The sequence below is a fragment of the Sebastes umbrosus genome, chromosome 17, assembly GCF_015220745.1.
Source record: "Sebastes umbrosus isolate fSebUmb1 chromosome 17, fSebUmb1.pri, whole genome shotgun sequence".
NCBI lineage: Eukaryota > Metazoa > Chordata > Actinopteri > Perciformes > Sebastidae > Sebastes > Sebastes umbrosus.
In genome coordinates this window covers 20,191,117-20,203,856 of record NC_051285.1, presented here as the reverse complement: position 1 = coordinate 20,203,856, position 12,740 = coordinate 20,191,117, and the positions used below count along the sequence as shown (strand labels likewise).

Here is a 12,740-nt window from a genome sequence, read left to right as displayed (position 1 = left end):
TCAAAGCTGTCAGATGTGTTTATTAAGTTGTTGAGTTCTGTTTTATTGATATGATGACCTAGTTTAGAGTGTTTTGTGTGTTTTGTTGGCATTGTTCGAGCACTGGTTCAAGCTAGTTAGCTGTGTTTGATCCTGCCGCTTTGATAGCGCCACAGGATGGCGGTGCGGCGCGACTCATCGTGTGTGTGTGTGTGTGTGTGTGTGTGTGTGTGTAGACAGTATGGGTCGGTGAAGTGTATGTGTGTGTTTGGGGGTAAAGATGATGCATTTGTGTTAATTATAAAGTGATTGTTTAGGACAGAGGGAACTTAGAGTAATTTGTGTCATTTAGGATATTTTTGTTTAATTCCTTTTGCTGAGATAATTAATGTTTGTTGATTTATAGGCCTTTTACAGTAATATTTAATCTGTTATAAGAATTTATGTCCCTGTTGATATTGTTTGTGGAAATTAAAGAGATTCTCATGAGACTGCAAGAGAGTAGGCATCGTGTCAAGAGTCTCAATACAAATATTTCCCTATTCAGGGCACAACACAGTGTCAACAGCTCGTAGAGTCATCCCAGCAATCAAACAACTAAGATTTACACAAGGGCAAAAAATAATAACATTTCAAAACGTTTTCAGAGTGAAGACAGTCCTTAACAGAGTAGGATCAATATTAAACTAATCAGATTATGATCCCTTTATATTACAAACTGATTAAGAAATATCTACATGTTACAGGTCAATGTTAAGATTGAGGTTCAAACTAAATATACTGATTTATACTGCAATTTATTCATGAATACTACAGAAAGATCCTATTTTTAAAGAAAAAAACTGTTTCTCGAATTAGTATCTTTTTAAAGACTTGGAGTATTTGAGTATTAAATCTGAGTTGAGTTATCATCTGCTCATGAAATCAAAAGATGATTAAAACAGCATCTCTGTAGTTTTGTAGTGACTCAGTCAATGTGCACTAATCCTTCATCCACAAGGGGGCGTCTTTGATCAACAATCAGCACCTCTGCTCACTAATGGCATAGTGGCTCTCTCTTCATAATGAACACATGGCTTCCACACATGCTGTCCTTGCTCCAGCAGCCTGTCTGAGCACAAAGTGACTGTAAACACATCTATCACTGTGCAAGAACATTTCCTAACATATGCTTTCAAAAGAAAAAAAGAAGACTTCCAAGAAACAGATGTCTGCACATCCAAGAAAACCTCTATTTTTGTTGGCGTAGGTAACCAAAAAGATTTGTAACATCAAACTTTTGAATAAGTTGCAAAAAAACATATTTAAATCTAATAAAAACCAGATGGCTTACTCTGATTTAAACTTACCACTGAGATTTTGCTGTAGGTCGGTTATTTTAGATTATCATGAAACAACAAAGCAGAAAGTATCTCCTCCATGAGCCTCAATGAATAATCAGTCTCCCTGCTGTTGGTATCATTTGTCAACATGGCAACACCTCTTTTCATTCTTCAGATTTCACCGTTACACATTTATCATAGATTATCATAAATACCAAGGCTGAATAATCAAATGTCCCGGGGCCCCTAACAGCTCCAGATTTACATGTGTCAACTGGTGTATTCTAATTTATCTATGAATAAATTATATCATATTTCAAGTAGCCTACACTTATAATTTATTTGAAAATATTTGGGGATGTGCACCACAATAATAAGTATACAGACAATACAACAATGTAAAATAAGTAAAAGTCCTATAATAAAAACAATACAAATATTTTCAGCAAAACTGTAGATGGCCCATGTCATAGTATGTTAGAATGACCATTTAGCGGCAGGATGATGCACTGGAAAGAGATGCCAAGGCGGTGGTAAAGTGGTAAGGTGTACCAAATCATGTGGTGTTTATTGAAAGCATGGCAACAACACAGGTAGAGAGACCTAACTAGCAACATAAACTGGCACATTTTATACTGTGTCACTGGTATACTTCATTGGATGCTTCTACCTGTGTTCTCAAAATATTATCACATGGCTAATTACCAATTTAACACAATATTTACAATGATCTATTTACTGCTATTTACACACAAAATAAACCCATAAACTAATAACCCTATAGTCTCCTCTCCAATCAGTCTCTCCCGGAACGTTGTGTTGGCTTTCATACACCTGGGGGACTCTTTTGGCAGAACACCCCGGAGCAGACACGTGGCAGAACAGGTGAGTGTTTATGCAAACAACTTCAACAATATTCTCTAAATGTATACACTAGCACACACGTTTACACCTCGATATTATAGCACATAGATGCAAAAAAACAACTCAGCAGAACCTCATTTTAACCAAGACGCAGAAGTTAGCTTTCGATTCTTAGCTGATGTTAGCAACTAATGTTAGCAGCTATTGTTGTACAATTGTTTAGTTTCGTCAGCAATCCTTAACAATGGGTAGCCTAAGTTAAAACTGAGTGTTTAACAGTGACTTTAACAGCTGTTCCCCATCAACTTCTCACACAACTTCATCTGAATTTATTATTAATTTGTGGGGTTTTGTTTAGGAAACTTCTCGCTCTCTCCCGTGCTGAAGTACCACTCTCCGCCTTCACTGTTACTAATGCCCTGGCGGGGGCGCTGTTTTACAAAAAAAAGGTCTTATTAAACGCTGTTTAATAAGTGATATCAAAATCAGAAATACTTTATTAAACTCCGGGGGAAATTACAGTTGTTCCATTTTAGAATGAAAATATATATATATAAACATAAGGAAGAAAAATAGAAATAACAATAGAGATGAAATGTAAATATGTGTGCACTGCATTATCAAAAATAAATGCAAATATAAAGTTATCTATCAAAGAAATCACAAACTCAAGTATAGGACACATCAGATTACTGCATACCATTTAATTTTTTAATTGATACATTTTTACAATTTTAGTTAAAGAGACTGTTTGTAACGTCTTACAAGTATAAATCAACCCGGGTCGTTGTCCCATGCGCGCTCGCGTGTGGCTACGCTGTTCAGACAAGACTCCAACACAAACTACACGGAAGCACCCAAACCGCAAAGTTGTATCTAGTGAAGCCCCTCTGTTAAACAGTGTTGGCTGCGGTCGGAGGACGCGGGGGAGACCGTAGCTTTGGTCTCCAGGGCCGGAGTCTCTGCTGTACTCTGCTCCTCCGCTCCTCTGCCTGCTTGCCTTTACTCAGCTCGCTCCACCCCACGTGCATGCATGCACACTACACACTGCAGAAGACTTCGTAGCTCTGAGAATATCTAGTGAATGTACAGTGGATGTTTGTGCAGAAATAAATGCTGCAGCTCCTCCAGACCAACAGAGGTTTCCCGTGTCTTATGAACTGACGGGGCACCGCAGGGAGAAACGTCATCGTCTCTGACTGAGTGCCAGTGTCTTCCCTGTTCCCTCTGGCTGCGGTCGGGAGGCTGAGGCAGGAAAAGCCAACACTAGGATCAGCAGTTATTCATGGAGAGACCTTTGTCTGGTCAGCTAACATTACTACCAAGCAGGTGAAATATAGAGTGATATTGTGGTTTTAGCTGACGTGTGTCGCCTCACTGTTTTGACGGATGCTCTCTCAAATTCACGTAGCGCGTGCACACGGGCGAGCGCGAGCAACAGGACACTGACTTTCGTTGACTTAACGGCCACAGGTTTCGCTGTTACAACCAATTTCTGATTCTTACAAACAGTCCCTTTAATAAAAAAAAAAGTTCCATGTTCTGTCACCTATTATTCCATTATTTACCTGATGTTTTAGATTTTTGCTGAGATATCGTTTCAGTATGGAGATATTTTGGCAGGGTATCGTCTCTTGAGTGCATTCGCACCTGTACTTAGAGCTGTCCACTTGTGATTGGATCACCAAGGATGCATGTTATTGCCAGGTTTGAACAGGACCTAGACTACCTCAGGCTGGATACCAGATTGTTGAGGGTGTCTTAAAGCAGAGGGCCACTATGCACAGAGCTGATACAGAAGGCCTCTTATCAACAATGCCTGTGTTGTTAGGCCCACATTTTTTGCAGCACATAGACACCAATCGCAAACTCATAAGATGTTTATTATATCTGAATAAAGCACGACTAAAGAATTTTTAATTGTGGGGAATTATTTTCTGTTTTTTATTTTTATTTAAACCATGTCCTTTCTTCACCAGATATAACATGGTGATATTCAGCGGCATTGATGGTTTCTCTAGTCTGGCGACCTGTCCAGGGTTTGTTCGCCCAATGTCAGCTGGGATCGGGCTTATTGAATGAACAAATTAATTATCTTTACATTGTGCTTTTAGAAGTTGAGTTGATTTAGTAGATTCACATGATTTGAATCAAATGATTCACATGTTTTGTTATTTTAGATATATTTTTGGCACAGGGGAATTTAATAAATAATTTAATTTAAAACCAATGCATAGGCCAGATAAGACTTGGAATTAAAAACATGTGAGAACCGGGGACAAGTAGTGTAACGTTATACAAACATATCAAAGCTGCTAAATGAAAGCGGCATTCGCTGTACACAGAAACAGAAACACACCGTGTTAGTCAACCACCTCACGGTACCGCCAGCTGTGAGCGCATCTGTTTATGAAACGTGTTTGCACATTTTCTATTTGTAATGTTACCTTTTTTTTTTTTTTTTACTTTTTTAATTTTCCAAATAAACCTGCAAAAAGATGTTGCCTGTTCCGTCTGTTGGACTGTCTGGAGGGTCAGACCGTCAGACGATGATCACGCCGGTGGGGGGGATTAAACATCTGGAGGACAACAGAGAGAGGGGATGATAGTGTCAATGTTTGCAAAAACATAAAATATCACAGAATGATTCATGTTTTTGGAATAATATGGTGTATATATAGAACATACAGCATTTTTACCTTTGTAAAATGTTAACTGTTTCTGTGTTACGTGGAGCTGTAATGTATGCAAAAACATACAGACAACTATGATGATTTACAGCATCTGTCAATCAACTTTTCCTCTGTCTATCTGCAGTACCCATTTATTATATATTACACTACATTGTGTTACCTGATATGATAATATCGGCAACATTTACAAAAGGATTACAGAAATTGATTTAGATTTGCTACATATAGGCCTGCTAAAGTCTTTAAGCTGGGCATGTTGGATAATGTTACAGTTTGTCCAAATTCAATAAAATGAATTCATATTTCATGAATTTTGCTAATTGCTTGATAATGTAATGAACTGGGACTGGGTTCGGTACTTTATAACAGATGGAACAGGCGACAGCTGGATCTTTTTGCAGGTTTATTTGGAAAACTAAAGGTAAAAAAAAAAGGTGCAAACATGGTTTAAAAACAGATGTGCTTACAGCTGGCTGTACCTTGAGGTGATCAGCTTGCTCGGCGTGTTTCTGTGTATTGCTTTTGTTCAAGCTAAAGTTTATTTTTAACCCAATATCACATGTTGTCACAAAGGGCTTCACAGGCCCACACATATGCAAAGGAAATATTGCTCCTAAATGAAATATTTTGATATCTTGAACTTTTCTCAGGAAAACTGGTAGGGAGTCCATCTTCTGACAATCATCCCATAACTATTATTAATACAACTCATGTCCCCCTCTAGATCAAGGACCCTAATACTGCATCCAACAACACAGCCAGTACTGCATGTTTTTTTCTGGATGGAGTGAGGAGATTCGGATGGCCTTACAAGTGAGTATTGCTGCTGTAAATGTACTTAGAATCATGTTTAGTATCCCTTATCCAACAACAGAGTGTCGTTACACCAGGCAGGCAGGCACACAACTGACAACCTGCTAAAGGAAACTAAATATGCGGTGGAGAGTTTCTGGGAAAGTGTCTGCATGTCCGCGACACTACACGCAGCACCATGGCTGCTAACTCTCCCAGTCGGGTGAACTGGGGACTCAGCAGACACACTGCAGGTGGCGCACCACTACATGAAACACACTAATCTTGTCAGTTAACAGTTAATAATCGGTTAACGAGGGTCGGTTATCGGTTCTTTTTATTTATTTATTTTTAAATTAACATCCCTAAGAAGTATAAAACATGTTATATGTTTTTTTACACAGATATCATATGAAATAAGAAAACCTAAGGAATCCCTTGGTACCAACCATGTCATACTAGCTTGTCGGGAAGGAGGCTAAATAACGCTCCAAATTTAGGCTACATTTTGGTGAGGAAAAACTTGCATGGTCATCTTCAAAGGGGTCCCTTGACCTCTGACCTCTGACCTCAAGATATGTGAATGGAAATGGGTTCTGTGGGTACCCACGAGTCTCCCCTTTACAGACATATCCATTGCCCGATACTGCATGTGATGATAATCACATGCAGTATATGTGTAATTTTCGCTTATTCTAAAAATGATGTTTTAATATTGCTGCATACGCGGGTCTTGGAATTACATAAATAGGGTATCACTTTAAAGCTGAGAGTCTTTGGATCCAATAAGCCCAATTGTATTCTATGGTGTCAAAACAGTCTCATAAGTATTCACAAACAAATGTCAAGTAATGTAACTTTTAAACCACAATTTACAAATTAAAGCAGAATGATTTGTAACTGTAAACCTGTATCTGTGCTTCTGATTTAAAACTTGTATATCATCATTTATACATCAACTTGAACTGAATCTCCACCTGCTTGTGTTGATTCTTTTGAGACTCTTTTACCATGCTGTTAAACACATATCCACAAATAGAGGGAGCGTGTGACTCGTAAAATGTCATGTGACTTGTGTCTCGTAAAACACAATACACAAATATATTGTAAATCTTTATCTGTATCTGTGCTTCTAATTTACAACTTGTATATCATTTGTAAATAAACACAAACACTCTTTCAAATACATTGTTGTCAAGTCAAACTGAAGGTTCCAGGAAGTTAAGCTTCTTAAATATTAATAAATATCAATGAAGAAAATAATATAAATAGAAAATAAATAAATCAGAAAGTAATTTGTAAATGAATAAGTCCACTAGCAAAACTGAGTGCTCAGGAAGTAAACCGGATGGAGCAAATTGACCTAATTATGTAGTAGTCCATTTGTTTGTGGCGATAGTTTGACTCTGCTTTGTAGAAGATCGCTTGTTTGATTCTGCCGATTGTTTGTTTTGAGTCCATTTGAATATCCGGTAGATAACACAGCGAGAGGCACGGTGAACTGTGACGATCGAGCGCTAAAAGGGTGTTGATTGTTGGTTGATTGTTTGTCAAATGCAGGTATATCCTGATTAACATTCAGTCACAAACGTGGTGAGAAGTACATGGGCTTATGGGAAATGTTGTTTACTATTATTGCGTGATTTAATATTTCCTCAAATGTAATTATAAAATACTTTGTGTTTAAATAAATAATTTCAAATAGTAATTAAATTAAATAATATAATACACATATACATATTGCCTTTATGTTGAGGCAAAAGCTGTGGCAGCAGTGGGCACTTGCTTATTTGCATTTAACATGAGACATTTAACACGAGTGTGTGTATTGAATTAAATAAGGATTAATGATTTTTGCAAAGTATCAAAAAATGCATTTGTTCTTATTTACACTTATTTTGTAATAATGTGTATATTTTCTTTTCTGTATTTTTTTTTCTATTTCAAAGGTTTTTCACCTAATGGCTAATAATAATTCCTAAATTAACTGAACTTTAAACTTAACCTACAAAATAAAGGAGGAAAAAAGGAAAAGCTGTTTGTCATGGAGTGGATTCCAGTTAAAAATCTTCGAGTGGATGTTTCAATCTCTCAAGTTGGGATACTGCACATATTTGAACAATAACTTGACAATTGTCATATTTATACTAAAACATCCCCATTTGCAAGGCTTAATAATATTCACAAACCTTATATTCATTTGTGACTTGTCAACTTAGCATTTTAAAATGGAAATGTATTTGTGAATCTCAACTGATTCCTGTGGATCCCTTTGAGACTGTTTTACTGCTCTAGCTTGTGTGTCAGAAAAAATTCAAAGTGTAGGGAAGAACCAGCTCTCTCCAGTAGGTGGCAGTAATGCAACATTTATGGATGCCAACCACTGTTAAACTAAACTGAGGACAAGGCAATTTATCTATATAGCACATTTCAGCAACAAGGAAATTCAAAGTCCTTTACATTGTAAAAGGACATTTAAATACAATTTAAAAACATTCATTAAATATCTAAGACAATAGAAAATTAAAACAAGTTAAAATAGAATAAGATAGGGATAAAATACAAGATTAAAGTTACAGTGCAGTGTAAGAAATTATTTAATAAAAGACAGTAGCAAACAGAAAAGTCATCAGTCTTGATTTAAAAGAATTGAGAGTTGCAGCTGACCTGTGGTTTTCTGGGAGCTTGTTCCAGATAAACTGGGGGGGAAAAGTTTGTAAACTTGTGTTTGGTCAATTATTTCTCTGTTGTTACAATGCTAATTGGCATTGTATTTTACATCGTTGGAAAGCCTGTTTATTTACCTTCACAATGATGTCCAACTTGTAAGGATCATGCATTTGTGGGATGAGCAGCACAGCTGATTATGTGGGTAACGCCCATGAAAAATTTGCCAAAATGCTCTGCCAGTGTTAAACAGTGTATTCTCATAAGGCTACCGAGAAGCCTGCAATGATTGCCCTTCACCCTCAGGCCTGTTTGCGCTGGTGTCGAAAACACAGACAATGGAACCTGAACATGTGGGGGATGTCATGTCATGTATTACATGAGTCCAGATTCTGTCTGCCAAAGTTGGATGGCAGGGTCAAAGTATGGAGACGATGCGGTGAACATGCTGATTGTTGCACCGATGGAGTAACAGCTTTTGGTGGGGGCAGTGTCATGGTGTGGGGCGGCTTCTCCCTCACTGGCAAAACAAGGCTTGTCATCATTGAAGGCCATCTCAATGCAGTGAGATATGAGGATGAGATTCTGCAGCCAGTGGCGATCCCATATCTCCACAATCTGGGACCTAACTTCATCCTCCATGATGACAACGCTCGCCCCCACAGAGCCAGGGTTATCACAGACTACCTCCACAATGTGGGAGTAGAGAGAATGGAACGGCCTGCCAAGAGTCCACACCTCAACCCAATTGAACACTTGTGGGATCAGCTTAGGCGTGCTGTACGTGTTAGAGTGACCAACACAAACACGCTGGCTGACCTGCAACCAATCCTGGTTGAGGAATGGAACGCCATCCCACAGCAACGTGTGACCAGGTTGGTGACCAGCATGAGGAGGAGGTGCCAGGCTGTTGTGGCTGCGTATGGATCTTCCACTGCTACTGAGGCTCCTGACGGTGTATTAAATGAATAAAGTGTAAAATATCCAGCATGTCTTGTTTGTTCCTTGTTACTGATAGAGAGTTCAATCATCCAATCCACCAAACAACTCTAAACAAGAGTCAATACCAACAGGAGAATACACTGTTTACCATTGGCAGAGCATTTTGGCAAATTTTTCTTGGGTGCTACCCACATAATCAGTTGTGCTGCTCATCCCACAAATGCATGATCCTTACAAGTTGGATATCATTGTGAAGGTAAATAAACAGGCTTTCCAACGATATAAAATACAATGCCAATTAGCATTGTAACAACAGAGAAATAATCAACCAAACACAAGTGTCCGAAAACTTTTTCCCCTGTTTATTTCAGTTCTTGGATATGGATGTCATTACTGATATGTCCTTCATAGGCTGTCCTGATTCTGTAAAAAATCGGCATTGGCCATAAAAAAAACGATATTGGTTGACCTCGAGTAAACGCCAACAAATGTGGATTGAAGCGGATATTTCTTTAGATAATAACATGCTGTGTATTTTCGAAATGATGAGGCCTACATCTATCTTTTTTCAATACATTTTGACTTTTACACTGAGGAATGAGACAGCGGCACACACGGCGGTGGCGCATTAATAATATGTATATATGTATGTTTTTTTAATAATTAATATAGGCTATAGAACAAGCTTATAAATGATGCATATATAAGGGCATGGAGAGAAAAGATGTACAGAGACACGACACCGACCATGCGGTCACTTTTCATGTCAACACACACGAAGCAGATGAATGATTTTTTTGCGTAGTTTTTGCCTCAGACAGGCGACTTTTCACGGCCTTTTTAATTTAGTTCTGAAGGAAGAACCTGCACTCTGCTGCCACACTGGAGACTGGAATTACCAGCTCTCTGAACGTGGGATTTCCCGATCCTGAACTGGGGGCCTTCGGAGCGCGTCTGTGACCACTACGGGTCACAGAGCGGTGACGATGCAGCAGGACCGTGGCGCCGGCAGGATTCTGTTTCATAGTACGCACAAGAACCGCCTGCCCGCTTACCTTTAACGACTATAGTTCTCATGAGCGCACATAGGGCCTTGCAGTCTACTCAGCGAGCAAGTGAGAGATTGATTCATGTTTTTTTGCACTAATGTTACCGATACAGCACCACCATAAAACTCTGATTAGCCACACATTTCAAAGACCAGCAAGAACAGTCAGCTATAAAATAGGTTACAATATATCCAGAAGCGCCTTAATATTCCTTTAGACCCTGGGGCTACGGATGTTTGGAAAGGCCTTCCCTCCCTTCACAATATGCCACGTCAACATTAATTCAGTACCTCTGTCAATGGACAGCGACATATAGTAAACGGATTGCCCCCCCAATCAGTAAACAGAATATGAAACAGCTGGGGCTTCTGGCGCCATAGCCCAGAGAAACGTGCAGTAAAGGTAGACATTAAGCGCAAAAGCTACAGATTCCCTCATTTCCTGAAATCCCTGCATCATCTGAAGGCCGCAAGTCTGATAAATTCGCTGCCTCTGAGCAGTGCCGTGCCAGAGCGCAGTGCTGTTACGCACAGCCATTCACCGGGTTTACTGTTTACCTTTTATTAAATTGCCTGAGAACGACACCAGGCTGCTTCAGTATAACCATACAGTCCTCTACACACACCAGACTGGTCGGTTATAACTCGATATTCTACTGTTTTATTGAGGAGACGTCCAGTTACCATTACTCATTTTGCGCGTTGCGCTGCTGCACATACATGAACCGAAATAGAAGGTGCGTATAGAGGAGCCCACATTTTATTTACTGTTGCTCGCCGTCCATTGTATTGACCCATGTATGTTGATCTGCCTCTGACATAATACCTTTCCTGCGAGTTTTGAAGCTGCGTGTATGGACTGGGTAAGCTGCAAAATGAATAGCCCTTCTTTGGATAAATAAAATTGTCTTGATATGAATCGGAAAGTCTGTGCGCCTAGACCTACCATCTTACGCATAGGAATTATTATTCAAATTTCAATTGAGGGTGCAAAATATTAAACTGAACGGACAGCCAGCAGACGACGAGGAGATATTCGCTGAGTTTGAAAAAAAAAAGTATTGGATTAGAATCACAGACTCCACCTTTAGTATTCATTATTTGACATTTTAATGGGCAATAAAAAAAAGTTTTAAAAAATGTACAAATGAAATATTAATCCATCAATAAATAGTTCAAATTAAAAAGGAATTTACAAAAACACCATGAAATAGTCAATAAGTACATCATTTAAAAATACATTAATGAATTCATAAATAAATAATGGAATTTAAAATTCTATTTGAAAATGCAGTTTAAGAAGAGAAATAAATAACTGGATTCACAAATGGAATTAAGAATAGAGGTTTAAATCAATACACAAGGCAGAGGCAGGACCAGAATTAATCAAGTCTTTACTAAGCCAAATAGACGGGTTAAAACCAGGTCATCCCAAAGCCAGTTAAGTACAGAATCAGAGTTTGCCTTGTCCTAGCCTTGTGTATTGCTCTTGAGTCTTTACTATAAACACAACATGCACAACAGGTCCCCAGATACTCTGTCATGACTTTCATGTTGAATAACTGCTGATTTATTTCAAATAATTTGATGGTAAATTGATATCAAATTCACATTCAATTCTACATATTCAAATATTAGGAGTCTTGATCAAAAAAAAAATCTTGAATCATTACATTAGCTACCAGGTCTTCTATTAGTTTTGGTTTTCCACCTCCGATGAAGAGCAGCGCACATCTGCTTCCCAAGCCCAAGGGCCCTATTTTAACGATTACATGCTATTTTAGCATATAATTATTAAATAATGCTTATGAAAAAGTATTTTTTTATAAATTTTGAGGTAAATATTGGGGTAACTTGGCAGTAATTCCAAAGACATTTCAAATAGGTTACTTGCCAATTATCACCTAATTGCCATGGAATTTGCGGACCTGTAAAATGAAGTGTTACCATAAATTTTTCTAACTCAAGTGGATGGCGGAGTTCAAAGCACAACTACATGTATAACGACATGATAGTGCCGAACGATAACATTAAGATCACTTTCAGAGTGATTGGATATTGATTGTCTGTCAGCATTTCTATCGTTCATCAATATACATATTCAATGCTGCATTTAGTTTTCATGAAGCTCCTGTGTGAGAGAATGATCTGGTATTTGAGTTAAGTTTTTTGTGGATTCTGTTGTATGGATACTAATTTCAAAATCTGCTGTGATACAGGGTAAAAGGTGACCAGTTGAAAATGCCGACATTGCCCGGATGAAGTTCACTGTGAGAGGCACGGGATGTGGAAGACTTATAAGTGGAAAGAGCGTGCACAACCAGAAGTGAAGTATTCCTTTTGCAATAATTACCTCAAGATCCAGCGTGTCTTGGTATTGTTGGTGTGCCCTTCATTGTGACATTTACGCCAATTGAACTGCTGTTTGGCTAG

General features: G+C 38.4%; 1 long non-coding RNA gene across 2 annotated transcripts; it reads left to right on the top strand.

The window, feature by feature from the left end:
* The first annotated feature begins 1,937 nt into the window (after positions 1-1,937).
* LOC119475224 lies at positions 1,938-12,607 on the top strand. 2 transcript variants are annotated; one of them, XR_005203739.1, is made up of 4 exons: positions 1,938-2,186; positions 3,297-3,494; positions 5,583-5,671; positions 12,527-12,607. It is a non-coding gene; the product is annotated as an uncharacterized LOC119475224 (long non-coding RNA). The 2 variants fall into 2 exon arrangements; XR_005203738.1 differs by lacking the exon at positions 1,938-2,186 and having other exon boundaries at positions 3,207-3,494.
* Positions 12,608-12,740: the final 133 nt, after the last annotated feature.